The 12,976-nt window shown below is 43.1% G+C and overlaps 1 protein-coding gene across 2 annotated transcripts in view; it reads left to right on the top strand.

Annotated features, from left to right (window-relative positions):
• Positions 1-12,976, top strand: part of LOC137451094 (follistatin-related protein 4-like) — a 292,081-nt gene that overhangs the window by 25,419 nt on the left and 253,686 nt on the right. The window lies entirely within an intron of this gene.

Here is a 12,976-nt window from a genome sequence, read left to right as displayed (position 1 = left end):
GCTGCTGCTGTGAGTGGTTCTTTGATGGTTCTCAGCAGCTGGGGGAGAATTGGTCATCAAAGAGCTCATTCTGGTGATCATTAATTTTGATTTTGTTCAGCAGATGTTTTCTGGATCAGGCAGTTGTTTGCCTCATCTGTCTTGGTAGAATGTGAAGAGGGTGGTACTCTTTTGTTCCCCAGCTTAATGCATTCCCCGTTTTCTTCCAGCAGGTTCTTTAATTGCTTCAGACATTCTGTGTATAGGGAAGAAGTGGTATCTACCACTGGTTTGCTACATAAATGAGAAAGGTCAGGTCCAAGGGTAACTTGTCATCTGGGCACATCTCCTGGTTTTGGTTTTTTTTTGGTCAGACTGAGGCAGCAGGAAGACTTGAACAAATTAAATATAGAATCATAGAACTGTTGAGGTTGGAAGAGGCCTTTGAACCTCCAACTGCTCACCTACAGCTCACAGTCCCACCACTGCTGCTAAACTACCATCTCTAAACCAAGTCCCTCAGCACTACATCCACACATCTTTTAAATACCTTCAGGGATGATGACTCCTCCACTGCCCTGGGCAGCCTTTAACCCTTTCAGTAAAGAAATTTTCCCTAATACCCAACTTGATCTTCCCCTGGCACAGCTTGTGGCCATTTCCTCTTGTCCTGTCACTTACCACATGTGAGAAGAAACCAAACTCCTGGTTCCATCCTCTCTTGAGGTACTTGTAGAGGGTGATGAGGTCTACCCTCAGCCTCTTTTTTGGAAGCCTATCAACCCCAGCTCACTCAGCCATTCCTCATAAGATTTGTGTTCCAGGCCCTTCAACATATGTGTATATATGGCCATTTGCAAAGGTCAAAACTTTGCCATTTGTTATGGAAAAAAATCCATTTTATTGTGCTTTTGTTGATACCAAACTGAGGAAGGCTTTTGGATGGGCTTTTTGAAAGCAGCACTGAGTCTATAGATCACATGGGTGGTTTGAAAATGTTACCTCAGAGCAGTAACTGAATTTTGAGACCCATGCCTCTGGACATCACATCTCCAGGCTCAGTTGTGCTGATTTCTTGTTTCCTCCACAGGGTGGGTGAGACTTGACTTCCATTTGGATGAGTAAAACCATACCTTTTTGGTTTTTTTTCCACAAATCAGTTCAATATCATGAACTTCTGTCAGAAGCTGCCTTAGATCAATAGGTGGAGGGGAGAGAAGGGGGCAGCAGTTTAGATAAATTTGGCTTGTGCCCAGCAACTCAATCTGTGAAAACTTGTGTCCAAGTAACTGCAGACTCCTCAGAAATCAAGGAAATGCTAACATGGTAAATACATATTGGGCACAAAAGCCTGTGGATTTGCTGAGCTACCTGGGGATTTTCAGCAATGATTAAGTATCTTCCTCTCTGGAATTAGTCCTTGATAGTGCCTATAAAATAATTCAACAAAAGTCTCTTTCAGAAACCTCTTCAGTATTAAAATGTTTGCAGAGCAGATACCACTCAGTGCTAAGGAAAAAAAAAATAGCAAGAGGGTCTAAGTGTTTGTTATGCACATGAAATAGTTTCTCACAAATTTTGTGATGTGGTCTGATCTACTTTTAACATTCAGGCCTTTTTCTTTACCCCCTAGAATGGTGTAGGTTTGTGTGGATAATGGTTTTTACTGGGGAAAACTGCATGACTGGAAAATGATGGAGGGCGTGTGCTTGTTCCTGTCTCTTGGTGGAAGATTTGGCTTTCTGTTGAAAAACTGAAAATCTTTGAAATTTCAAATTATTTAATAGAAGCCACCACAAAGTTGGGAGCTGCAGCAGACTTGCTCTCTGCCTGCTTTTATTATCCCAGGCTCATGGATGAACTGGGATAATTAAAAAAGAGCTTTTGCTGAAAGGAGGAGCAATCCTGGCTTACTCTTTTCAGAATTTGTCTTTATTTTTGGACAAAAGCACTGAGTCCTTTAAACTGAAATCAGAGGCTTTTCTTGCAAAGGAAACAAAGCTTTGATTGCTGTCAAATGGTCCAGGGGCAATCCTGACTTGCCATACTTATTTTCTTCAACAAACAGTCCATTTAATAGATAGTTGATGGTCAGTTGTGCTGGGTTGTGTTTATGTTAGATGAAAGAAAGATGTGAAAACACTTCTGTCCTTTTTTAGCTGTGGATGAGTGTAGTTAGACTTGGGAGGCTTTTGGTTTCCAAAGTGTCAGGGTTACATATGCTGGAGAAATGTTGAAGCTCTTCCAAAGCCTATTACAGTCGATGAATGGCTTTCCTTTGACTTCTGTGGGCTCTAGATCAACTATAATTACATGATCTTTTAATTGCTGTGGTACAGAGGGGAGATGTTTCCCTGACTGCAGCTGGCAGCCACCTTCTACCATGATGTATGAAGACTGATTTCCTGCTGAATTAAAATGAAAATGGCTGCAGACCCATTTTGGTCTAGGATGTCTAACTGGTGTTCAAATACTACCCTTTTGGGCTAAAAATTATCTTTTAAACAAAAATAAAAACCCCAAACAAAACAACCCAACTCATTATGGTATTTGATTAGAAGCTAGAAGAATATTTTCCCACACTGTTTATGACCATGAAATTGAAATTTTGCTCTCAGTGGGTCATGCATATGACCTGCTGCAGCTTCAATCCACATTATGCTTGTGTAATAAAAGAAAGCACGGTGTGAGGTGCCAGAATTTGTTGCTAGCTTTAAACGAAACTCAAAACAAAACAAAACTCAGGAAACCCCAGCATACAGGATTTGAATACCATCTCTTTATATTGCTCTTTCAAATTAAATTTTGGGGTTAAAATAAAGCAAGCACACTTCCCCCCCCCTTTTCACTTATCCAACCTTCATTCTTTTCCCATTTCTATTTACTTTTCCCTTTCTTTGTTCTCTGCATTTATATATGGCTTCAGGTGTTAGCGTGGTTGCTGATTCTGTGCACTACTTGCCCTGAGTGTACAGGAAAGGGAAACTGAGCAGAGGTATCCATAACCTGCATATTTACATCATCTGCCTAGGACCCTGAAGTAATGAAAATGGGGAAGACCAAAACAGGAGCAGGGAGCCAGGAGAAGCTGTTTGTGCAGATGATGGACACAACAGGCATGTAGTGAAAAAGATGGAGAACAGGATGCAGCAGAAAATGGGGAAATTAAAATTTTGTGGTAAATTGGAAGAAGTATTGGACTAGGCTCTGAAGGAAGCACCTGTAAGTGTTTAGCTTGACAGTGTAACACTTACCTGTTGTTGTTGTCTCTTTGCCCTAATGAGGCCATATCTGAAGTACTGAGTCCAGTACTGGGCTCCCCAGTTCAAGAAAGACAGGCAAATACATGAGAGAGTCCACTGGAGTCTACAAAGATGCTGAGGGGCCTGGAGCATCTCTGTGAGGAGGAAAGGCTAAGACCCCTTAGGCTGTTGAATCTGGAGAAGAATAGTCTGAGAGGAGATCTTAATGCTCAGCAAGAGCTAAAGGGTGGGGGCAAGAGGATGATGTGATAATCTTCTCGGTGGTGCCTAATGACAGGACAAAGGGCAACAGGCACAAACTGGAACCCAGGACCTGCCATCTGAGTAGGAGAAGAAAGTTCTTTGGTGTGAGGGTGCTGGAGCACTGGAGCAGGCTGCCCAGAGAGGTCGTGGAATCTCCTCACCTGGCCATTGTGATGCTGGGCAAGCCGCTGTGGGTGCCTCTGCTTTAGCAGGGGGTTGGACTGGATGGTCTCTGTTGCCCCTTCCAACCCCCACCATGCTGGGATTCTATGAATTTAATGGACCACCTTTTCTTTTTACTAGTTGAGAATCTAGCCCAAGCACTTAAAAAATTTTAATTTGTTTTTATGTTGCTCTCAATCATCTATTCAACAAATTAGTGTCAAAAGATGCTTTTGAAACCATTCAGCCAAGAAATGTTGGAGCAGATTGCTTCCACTCTGTTTGACCATATAATCTTACTAAATGAGACGCAGCCCCAGATTTATTCAGACACATGACAGCACACTACCACAAAGATATGAACTTTAGCTGTCTGCTTTGCATTAAAAGGCTGAAACCTCTGAAGTATTCACAAGCTCTGCACTGTGGATGTCCTGTTTATATTTGTATGTATTTATTAAGGATACACAAGCCTCATTGTTACAGTGTGCTCCTAATCACAGGGAGGAGCACTAGAATTCAGCACATGTAGAGCTTTCCCAATTTGCCACAGTTTTACTGAAAAACCTCTGGGGCTGCCTTGGTTAGTGGTGGAGGATTTAGCCAACAGCCTAAGAAATATTGCATTACTTGCCACTTGCTATCATTTCTTATGTCCTAGTTGAAAAATTGACTGATTGTTATAAAGCTATAATGCCCTTTAGAATTTTTATTCACTCTTTTTGCATGTTTGAAACGTTCACCTATCCATGGAAGATGAAAGGCTTGCAAAACTGAACAGGAATGGCAAGTTACTCTCCTCACACCCTTCATGAGCACAATGAAGTGATCAGCTGTAATTACTGTCATAGTAAATCACCTGAAATCCTGTTGATTTTCATATAAGTGTAGAATGGTTTGTGTTGGAAGGGACCTTAAAGATGATCTAGATGATCCTTGAGGTCTCTTCCAACCCTAACAATTCTGTGATTCTATGATCTAGTTCCAATAGCCCTGCTGTGGGCATCGACTCCTTCCACTAGACCAGACTGCTCAAGGCCTCATCCAATCTGGCTTTGAATATCTCCAGGGAGGGGGCATCCATGACCTCTGTGGGTAACCTGTTCCAGTGTCTCACCACTCTCACTGGAAAGCATTTCTTCCTAATACTAAGTCTAAATAACCCCTCTTCCAGGTTAAAGCCATTACCCTTCATCCTACTGCTACAGGCCCTTGTAAAAGTTCCTCCACACCTTTCTTGTAGGACCCCTTCAGGTACTGGATTACAGATACGAGGTCTTTTCTCCTCCAGGCTGAACAACCCTAACTCTCATAGTCTACCCCATAAGGAAGGTGCTGCAGCCCTTTGGTCATCTTCTTGGCCCTCATCTGGACCTGTTCCAACTATTCTTCTCTTGCTACATTCCAAGATATGTGGTTTTGTTTCTTATGCCCCAGTCAAGCCCCACCAAAAATCAGTATCTGTGTCTGTTGCCCATCAGAAGCAACTGTGCCTTCAGGATCTTTGTGTGGTTATCCCAGTGACAACTACATTGCATGATAAGATAAATACACATTTCCAGGTCAATAGTGGAGTCACCATCCCTGGAGGCATTTTAGAAATGTGTGGCTGTGGTGCTTAAGGATGTGGTTTAGAGGCAGTTGCTTAGTAGTAGTGGTGGGATTGAGAGCTGTGGGCGAGTGGTTGGACTTGATGATCTCAAAGGTCTCTTCCAACCTCAACAGTTCTACGATTCTATCCTCTGTGTGTATATACTATGTATGTATGAGGCTGGATGTTCAGAAACATACTAGCTGTATCCTCAGGGCATGCTTCAGAAGTACAGAGGATAAGTTGTATATTAAGAATCCCTTTTTTTTTTTTGTAGGATCACCAGTAGGGATATTTTCTATGCTTACTATAGTGATTTTATTGGATTGCTCAGTCTTCACCTAACCCGAGGTTTGTGCCTATGTCCATCTTAGCTGCTATGTTTTTTTTCAGGCCGTATGTTGTCAGCAAATGGTGATCTATTACCTAGAGAAGGATCTTTGGGTCAGATTATTAACCTAGTGTTTTTCTGAATTTGGGAAACTGCAGTTTCTGCATTTTTATTTATTTTGTTGTACCTCGTCCCATGTGAACATTTATTCTTCAAACACACGCCACAGTGGGGATGCCTGGTTTTGCAGTACTGGCAGGGGATTAGGCAGAAATAATGAAGGTAAAAATACTTTCAAGGAGGTGCCCAAGGCAAATTTTTTAAACTTTTTTTTTTAGCTTGGATTTTATTTTAGAGTTAGGCTAACTCCAATTGGGGAGGGGAAAGGAGCAAAATTAATCACTCCCATGTATCTATCAGCAAATTTGTTTGACTACAACTTGACATATTTTGTGGTTTGAAGTAACCAAAGTTAACAGAGGAAGTAAAACCATGTGGAGTGGGAAGAATCCCAAATAACTCATTAGCCAATGTTAGGCACAGTAGTGAATAGAATAAACCAGGTTGGAAGAGACCTTCAAGATCATTGTGTCCAACCTATTATCCAACCCACCTAATCAACTAAACCATGCAACCAAGCACCCTATCAAGTCTCCTCCTAAACACCTCCAATGATGGTGACTGCACCACCTCCCCAGGCAGCCCATTCCAATGGGCAATCACTCTGTGTAGAATTTCTTCCTAACATCCAGCCTAAACCTCCCCTGGCACAGCTTGAGACTGTGTCCTCTTTTTCTGGTACTGGTTGCCTGGGACAAGAGACCAACCTCTGCCTGTCTACAACCTCCCTTCAGGTAGTTGTAGAGAGCAATAAGGTCACCCCTGAGCCTCCTCTTCTCCGGGCTAAGCAACCCCAGCTCACTCAGTCTCTCCTCATAGGGCTTTTGTTCCATGCCCCTCACCAACTTTGTTGCCCTTCTCTGGACCCATTCCAGCAAGTCAACATCCTTCCTAAACTGTGGTGCCCAGAACTGGACACAGTACTCGAAGTGTGGCCTAACCAGTGCAGTGTACAGGGGCAGAATGACCTCCCTGCTCCTGCTGGCCACACTGTTCCTGATATAGGCCAGGATGCCATTGGCCCTCCTGGCTGCCTGGGCACACTGCATGCTCATGTTCAGCCTACCATTGACCGGTACCCCCACGTCTCTTTCTGCCTGGCTGCTCTCAGCCACTCTGACCCCAGCCTGTAGCACTGCATGGGGTTATTGTGGCCAATGTGCAGAACCCGGCACTTGGATGTGTTAAATCTTACATAAATAGTAAATATAGCATCAATATGACTATTCCTAGACAGTCTCACTAAAGCTGTTGATATCACACAGATATGTGGTACTCTAGATAAGGACTATTAGCTGCAAACACTGAGTAGTGAATCACAGCTCAGCCGGGGAGTTTGAGTGGTTTTCTAACCCAGATGGTGGTCCTGGTGGTCACATTGGCTTCCAAATACCTGCCTTTTCATTCAGATGGATTACTACTGAAAATGTGAATGCAGCCATGGTTTAGCCCAGCTTTGCCAGCAGACATAGGAAACAGCTGACATAGGAAGCAGACAGCCCAGCTCTCTCACTGGTGGAGGCAGAAGGGTTTTTCAGGTTTAAGGCTCTTGTAAATTGATGTATCAGTTTCTGTAGCTAAGTAGTTTGGGGCAGGAGGAGGGATTAATTCTGCTCATGGCAGAATGGGCATGAATGTTTAGTCAATAAATAGCAATAATACATGGCTTTATCAGAGTAGCAGATTGATGGACCCAAAGGAGGTGACACAAAACCTTCTTGTGCACCAGGAAACTTGCAAGCTGCTAACAGCAGCAAGTCTGAGGAAGGAATCTGTGGGCAACCTTGAGAAGTAGCCAGGCTTCAACTCCCTGAGTGGGATGGGGAAGATGATGTAGATAAGCCAGAAAACTGCAAGACACTGTTTTTAAGGGATGCACAAAAATACCACATACTGTATTCTGTGCTACCATACTTTGTAAATAGGTATACCCAGTGCAAAGTTCTGAGTCTGGATATCCCCAAAGGCATCTCTTGTGTTCCTTACATTTGACATCCATGGGTAGATAATGCACAGTAGTATCAGATTCTAAAACCTGACATGTATAAATCTCAAGATCCAGTTAGCTCCACTGTGGGATAGTGGAAGATGTTGTCCTTCAGTGATGCTCGTTTACTGCAGATAGAGTGTGAAACCTTACACTGACCTGCAGCAATAGCTGGCATGGTCAAGAAGACTCATTCAACTACCTCATGCTTAGGAAACTTACATTACTTGTGATGTTCAGGGATTTTCACAACCAATTACATCACACTTGAATTGCTGAGTTAAAGCTTGTGACCAAAATACACACCATGAAGCCAACTTCATCAGCTCAGCTTCTTGGAACAGTTAACAGCAAGGCAGAGTTTACTGAACAGACTTCTGGCTTCAGGCTATGCAGGAGTTTGAAGTCAAAAGCATGGAAAAAAAGATACAACTATGTTGAGGGAGGCAGAAGGAATCATGTAGTGTCCAGCCAAGAAGGTAAATTCCTCCTGCTCATCAGTTCATGTTATCTGGAGACATTGAGCAGATTTTCTGGAGTTAAAATGTGAGATTTTTTTTCTTTTTTTCCCTTTCTGGTACAGTCCAAGAGTTGTGCCTCTTGGGGCACTTCTGGCAGTGTCTGCACCATGCCTTTGTCCCCCAGCATTGCAAATCAAGAGCATTCTCCTTGCTTTCGGGGAGGAGATCAGTCCCAACAGATTGTGTTGTGCAGGTGGTGCTGCCTGCTGCCCACTCCTGCCTGAGATGGATGACCACTTTGCCAACTTGAATGCCAAATGTTGATGAAGACTTAATAGAGAGATTAGTTTTATCCTACAGGGCTATCTCTCTCTCTTTCGCTTCTTCCTCTAATCGCTCTGTGTTCCACAGCCTATAAATTACCTGTCTATCCCCAAGAGATAACCAATTTAACATTTTTCCCTTTCCCATCATCCCTTGACTCCACAAGCTACTTTTTCCATCTCAATTGGGGCGTTCATTGGAAGATACTACTTTGTCCTACAAACCTTGTCTTGACTGCATCTTCACCATCTGAAAGAACTTGTTTCCACTGACCCAGAGCAGTGAAGCAGGACTGGTTTGCACTGGATACAAACACAGGTTTTGTAGAGAGGTGGTTGATGCCCCGTCCCTGGAGCCATTTAGTGTGAGATGTCCCTGCCCATGGCAAGGGGTTGGAACTAGGTGATCCCTGAAGTCCCTTCCAACCCTACAATTCTATGATACAGGTCAAGTTGAATGGGGCTCTGAGCAACCTGCTCTAGTTAAAAGTGTCACTCATTGCAGGGGTAGTGGATTAGATGACCTTTAAAGGTCTCTTCTAACCTGAAGCATTTGATGATTCCATGGTCTGTTAAGACAAGCTGTCTTTAAGAATTAGAGAAGGTGAGATTGTTTCAGTCATAAGGGCTGCCAAATGCATTGGAAACCCAGAGTTTTGAGACCAGCTGTAAAATAAACTTATTTGTAAAGGCTGAATAAAAAACTGGCAGCAGCTGTTTCTGATAATGGCAGGATAATGTAATATGCAAATATTCTCCAACAAGTCAGTTCATCCAGCATGGCTCATATGCTAGCAGAAAACCCAGAGACCAGGATCATTGATGGGCTCAGCCAGGATTTTGAGGGCATGATTTTTGAATGTGCTGCAAGTCCACCTGATGTGTAAGAGCATGGTGTATTTTCAATTAGAGACTAATTAGATTTCAACATGCCACTTCTTCCTGAGCTGAGCTTTAACCATAAGGCAGAGCTATTAGGTTAATATTTTCAGAGCTTCAACTGACTGCCCAAATATGAGATAAAATAAGATAAATTATCCTCTTTGTGCTCTTTTAGTTCAGGCACTTAAAACTGGGTTTCTACGTGTGACAAATACACCACGTAGAGCTGTCTGCTTGGACCAGCCCAGCTGGAGCATTGTTGCTCAAGGTAGAGGAAGGTCTAATGGTGCTCCTTAGTCGTCTTCTGGAGGTGCCTCGCTTTTCCAGGGTGGTGGCGAAGAGGCAGCCATCAGTGGTCCTTGCAGTCAGTTATCTTCTTCCTCCACAACCAGTTTCTACCATGTCCAATTCACACCAAACCCCACAGGAAAAACCATTACGATCATAAAGCCCAACCATTATCTAACTCTACCGAGTTGGTGCTAAACCGTGTCTCTTAGCACCACATGTCTGAGCTTTTTAAACACTTCCAGGGATGGTGATTCAACCACATCCCTGGGCATTCTGTTCTAGTGTTTGAAAACCCTTTCAGTGAAAAAATTTCTTCTAATAAACAATTGAAATTTACACTGGTACAACTTGAGGTCATGTCCTCTCATCTCGTGTTCAGGTGGTTGGTCCCATACCCATGTCCCTATGTTGCCATAGCAAATACTCCACTGTCACTACTGGTTTTCCAGGGGATTCTGCTCTGCTTGTGTTTCCTTTGGGCTTTACATTTCCAAATGAGATCTCAGCTCAGCAATTAGTGTGTGTCAGTATATTTTTTTAATAAGAACTTAGGAGCCTGTGAAATGGTCCAGTTGTTGTTTGAGTAAGGAAAACCTATTGTGTGTAAGGTAATGTAATTACTTTTCTAAAGGAGTTTTTATTATGCACCTAACTGCACATTTACTGTACTTGATAGACCAAAATAAAACCAGAAACAGAATGAATAAGCCATTGAGGTCCACTGGGTAAATAAACCAGCTAGAAACATGTATAAATATGTATTTAGTCAGCCGAGCTGATTGGCGACTCTGCAGCTGCTCCAGTATCTGAGATAAGTAATCCAAGTTTAATAGCTTTCCATAAATATTTCCTTGTTTGTCACCAGGGCAGTAGTTAGTTATCCATGCTGTGCTGCTTGTTTGTTGTTTGATGAGAACTTTTGAAGAATATCAGAGAAGTTTGTTGGTTTGCATGTAGCAAAGTGTCATGTGTTTGTGATGTAGCACAACAGTCTTCTTTCTGTTCCCACTGGCAGTATGCCTTTTTGTCACTCCTTTTATTCCTTCAGGTTTGGTGAGGTTAAAATGTGCCTTCTTTCTGCTGAACTTCTGATCCCTGGTTGCTGAAGTAACCCCAAAGAGGTGACATTCAGTAGGGGTGCATCTCAACCTAGATGCTTTTTCTAATTGAGTGTAAACCCATTGGACACAGTCGTAGAATGTACTGGGTTGGAAAGGACCACTAGAGGTCATGTAGTCCAACTCCCCTGCAGTAAGCAGGGACATCTCCCAACTAGATCACACGAAACTCATATAGTAGCATGTTTTTATCAGGATAAAATAAATGCATGTAAAGTGCTGCTGGACCTAAAGGCTCCAAAGCTTCTTCCTTCCAAAGCAATAACCTGGAATTTGGCTTTTAAATGTATCCAGCACGTTGATTCAGCTTTGTCAAGGTTACTAATATGTGTCTGTTCCTGTGGTTTGTTGTGTGCAGTAGTTGGTGAGAAGGCCATAGCTGAAATCCACCTTGTGCAACTAGCAGATAATGGCATAAAGGTAGGCCCTTGCTTGGAAAAGAAAAAGTACAAGGGAAAAAAAGTCCAGTTTTTCATCTGCAGAATTGGAAGATTTTCAAAATGCCACTTCTTACAAGATGTCAATTTAGTTTCTCATTGCAATGGCAAAGCTTTGTAACAATGGCAAGCAGAGCCCCTGCTTCTGTTTGGTTTGCTTCTCCCACTGAAATTTGGTGGACTTACCTAGAATAGGATTTTTCTTTTCTTATCTGAATGTTTTAAAGAATTTTTCTCTAACCTACTTGTTAGATTTTAAAAATTCTTTTCAGGTTTTGCTTTTCATAGTATTTTTTTTTTCTCTTTACCCACATTTACTTTTCCAAAATGATTAGTTTTCCTCTAGATAATGCAGTACTTCTATTTAGATTTAACTTCTATTGCTGCCAAGTGTTAGGGGTGGGCTGGCCACCAGGTGGGTGACAAGCTATGAACCCCTTTGCTTCCCAAAGGGAAGAAGAAGGACTGATGGGGTGGCAAAGAAACTAAACCATCTGGGATGGAAATAAGAACAATCCAATGAGACAGACAAAGAGATGCAAACCAATATGGAACCCAACCCCTGATGGCAATGATGTCGCTATTGTCACTGCTGATGCCTGGGGGCAGGCATTAGGGCAGTCCCAGATTGGACTCAGCAGCAGATGGGATTCAGAAGCTGGATTGTAGAAAAGGATTCAGAAACACAGGGATGGGGATAGATGGCAGAAGGGACAGAGTCCTTCTGGGACACGGGACAGTGAAGAGGCAGCTTGATCCTGGTGATCCCTCAACTTTCTCCTGAAGATGCTGTCCATGGGATGGAATCCTTTGTTGCGTTCCTCTTGCTGCTCCTCCCTGTAGGTGCCATCTTTGACTTCATGCCCCCCATATTGGGGCACAAGCAGTGGTAGTACCTTTGGTCTGCACAGGAGCAAGTCTCAGGCAGAGCCTTTCTGCAGCCTAGCCTTTGGCAGGGACTCTCACCATCAGCTTCTCCCTGCTAGAAGTATCCCTGCCTGTGCAAAGCTGCCCTGAACTTCAAAAAGTACCTCACTGAGCAGTGACTGAGCTGAGAATTGACATCACTGAACAGATTTAGTTCTGTTCCAAGCTCCAAACAGGACAATTGCCCATTAAATACAGACGTTCATCAACTGCTTCTAGCAGAATCATCATTGTGGCAAACCTTATTCTCTGGGAATAGTCAGTGAAGCCAGAAATTGGAAGCAGCCCTATGCAGCTTCTTTGCTGTTATCAACATGTCCAACTCTGTTGGCACCCGTGTCAATGAGGGATGATCCATTGCCAGAGGCATTTGTGCAGAAGACAACAATTTGTGAAAACAGAGGGTTGCTGCAATTAGAGCAGATGTAGTGCAGAATGTGTGAGGTGACCATGTCTGCACCCTGTGATGGTGATGGGACTTGCCTCGTGTAGGAGTCAGGATCCAGGCTATGTCTTAACTAAGTAACTTTGTGACCTGTGAAAATCACTAATCAAGGAAGAACTATTTTGTCCTAAATATGCAACCACTCTTTAAGCAATGAACCTCTGCAGCAGCCAATAATTGAGCTGAATTAATGCATGAGTCCATGAGTGGGTCTGATGGGAGAGCTCACAGAATAGTGGGAGATGGAAGGGATATCTGGGGTCATTTGGTCCAAACCCCCTTGCTAAAGCAGGGTCACCTGCATCAGGTTGCCCAGGAGTGCTATGTGGGTTTTGAAAGTCTTCAGAGGAGGCTCTTGGCAGCCTGGTCCAGTGTTCCTGAACCTGCTGGTCACACTACTCTAAATGCACCCCAGA

This window comes from Melanerpes formicivorus, unplaced genomic scaffold (genome assembly GCF_026170545.1).
Source record: "Melanerpes formicivorus ecotype bairdi unplaced genomic scaffold, bMelFor1.0.p_v2 SCAF_2, whole genome shotgun sequence".
NCBI classification, from domain to species: Eukaryota; Metazoa; Chordata; class Aves; order Piciformes; family Picidae; genus Melanerpes; species Melanerpes formicivorus.
This window is presented reverse-complemented; position numbering and strand designations above follow the sequence as displayed.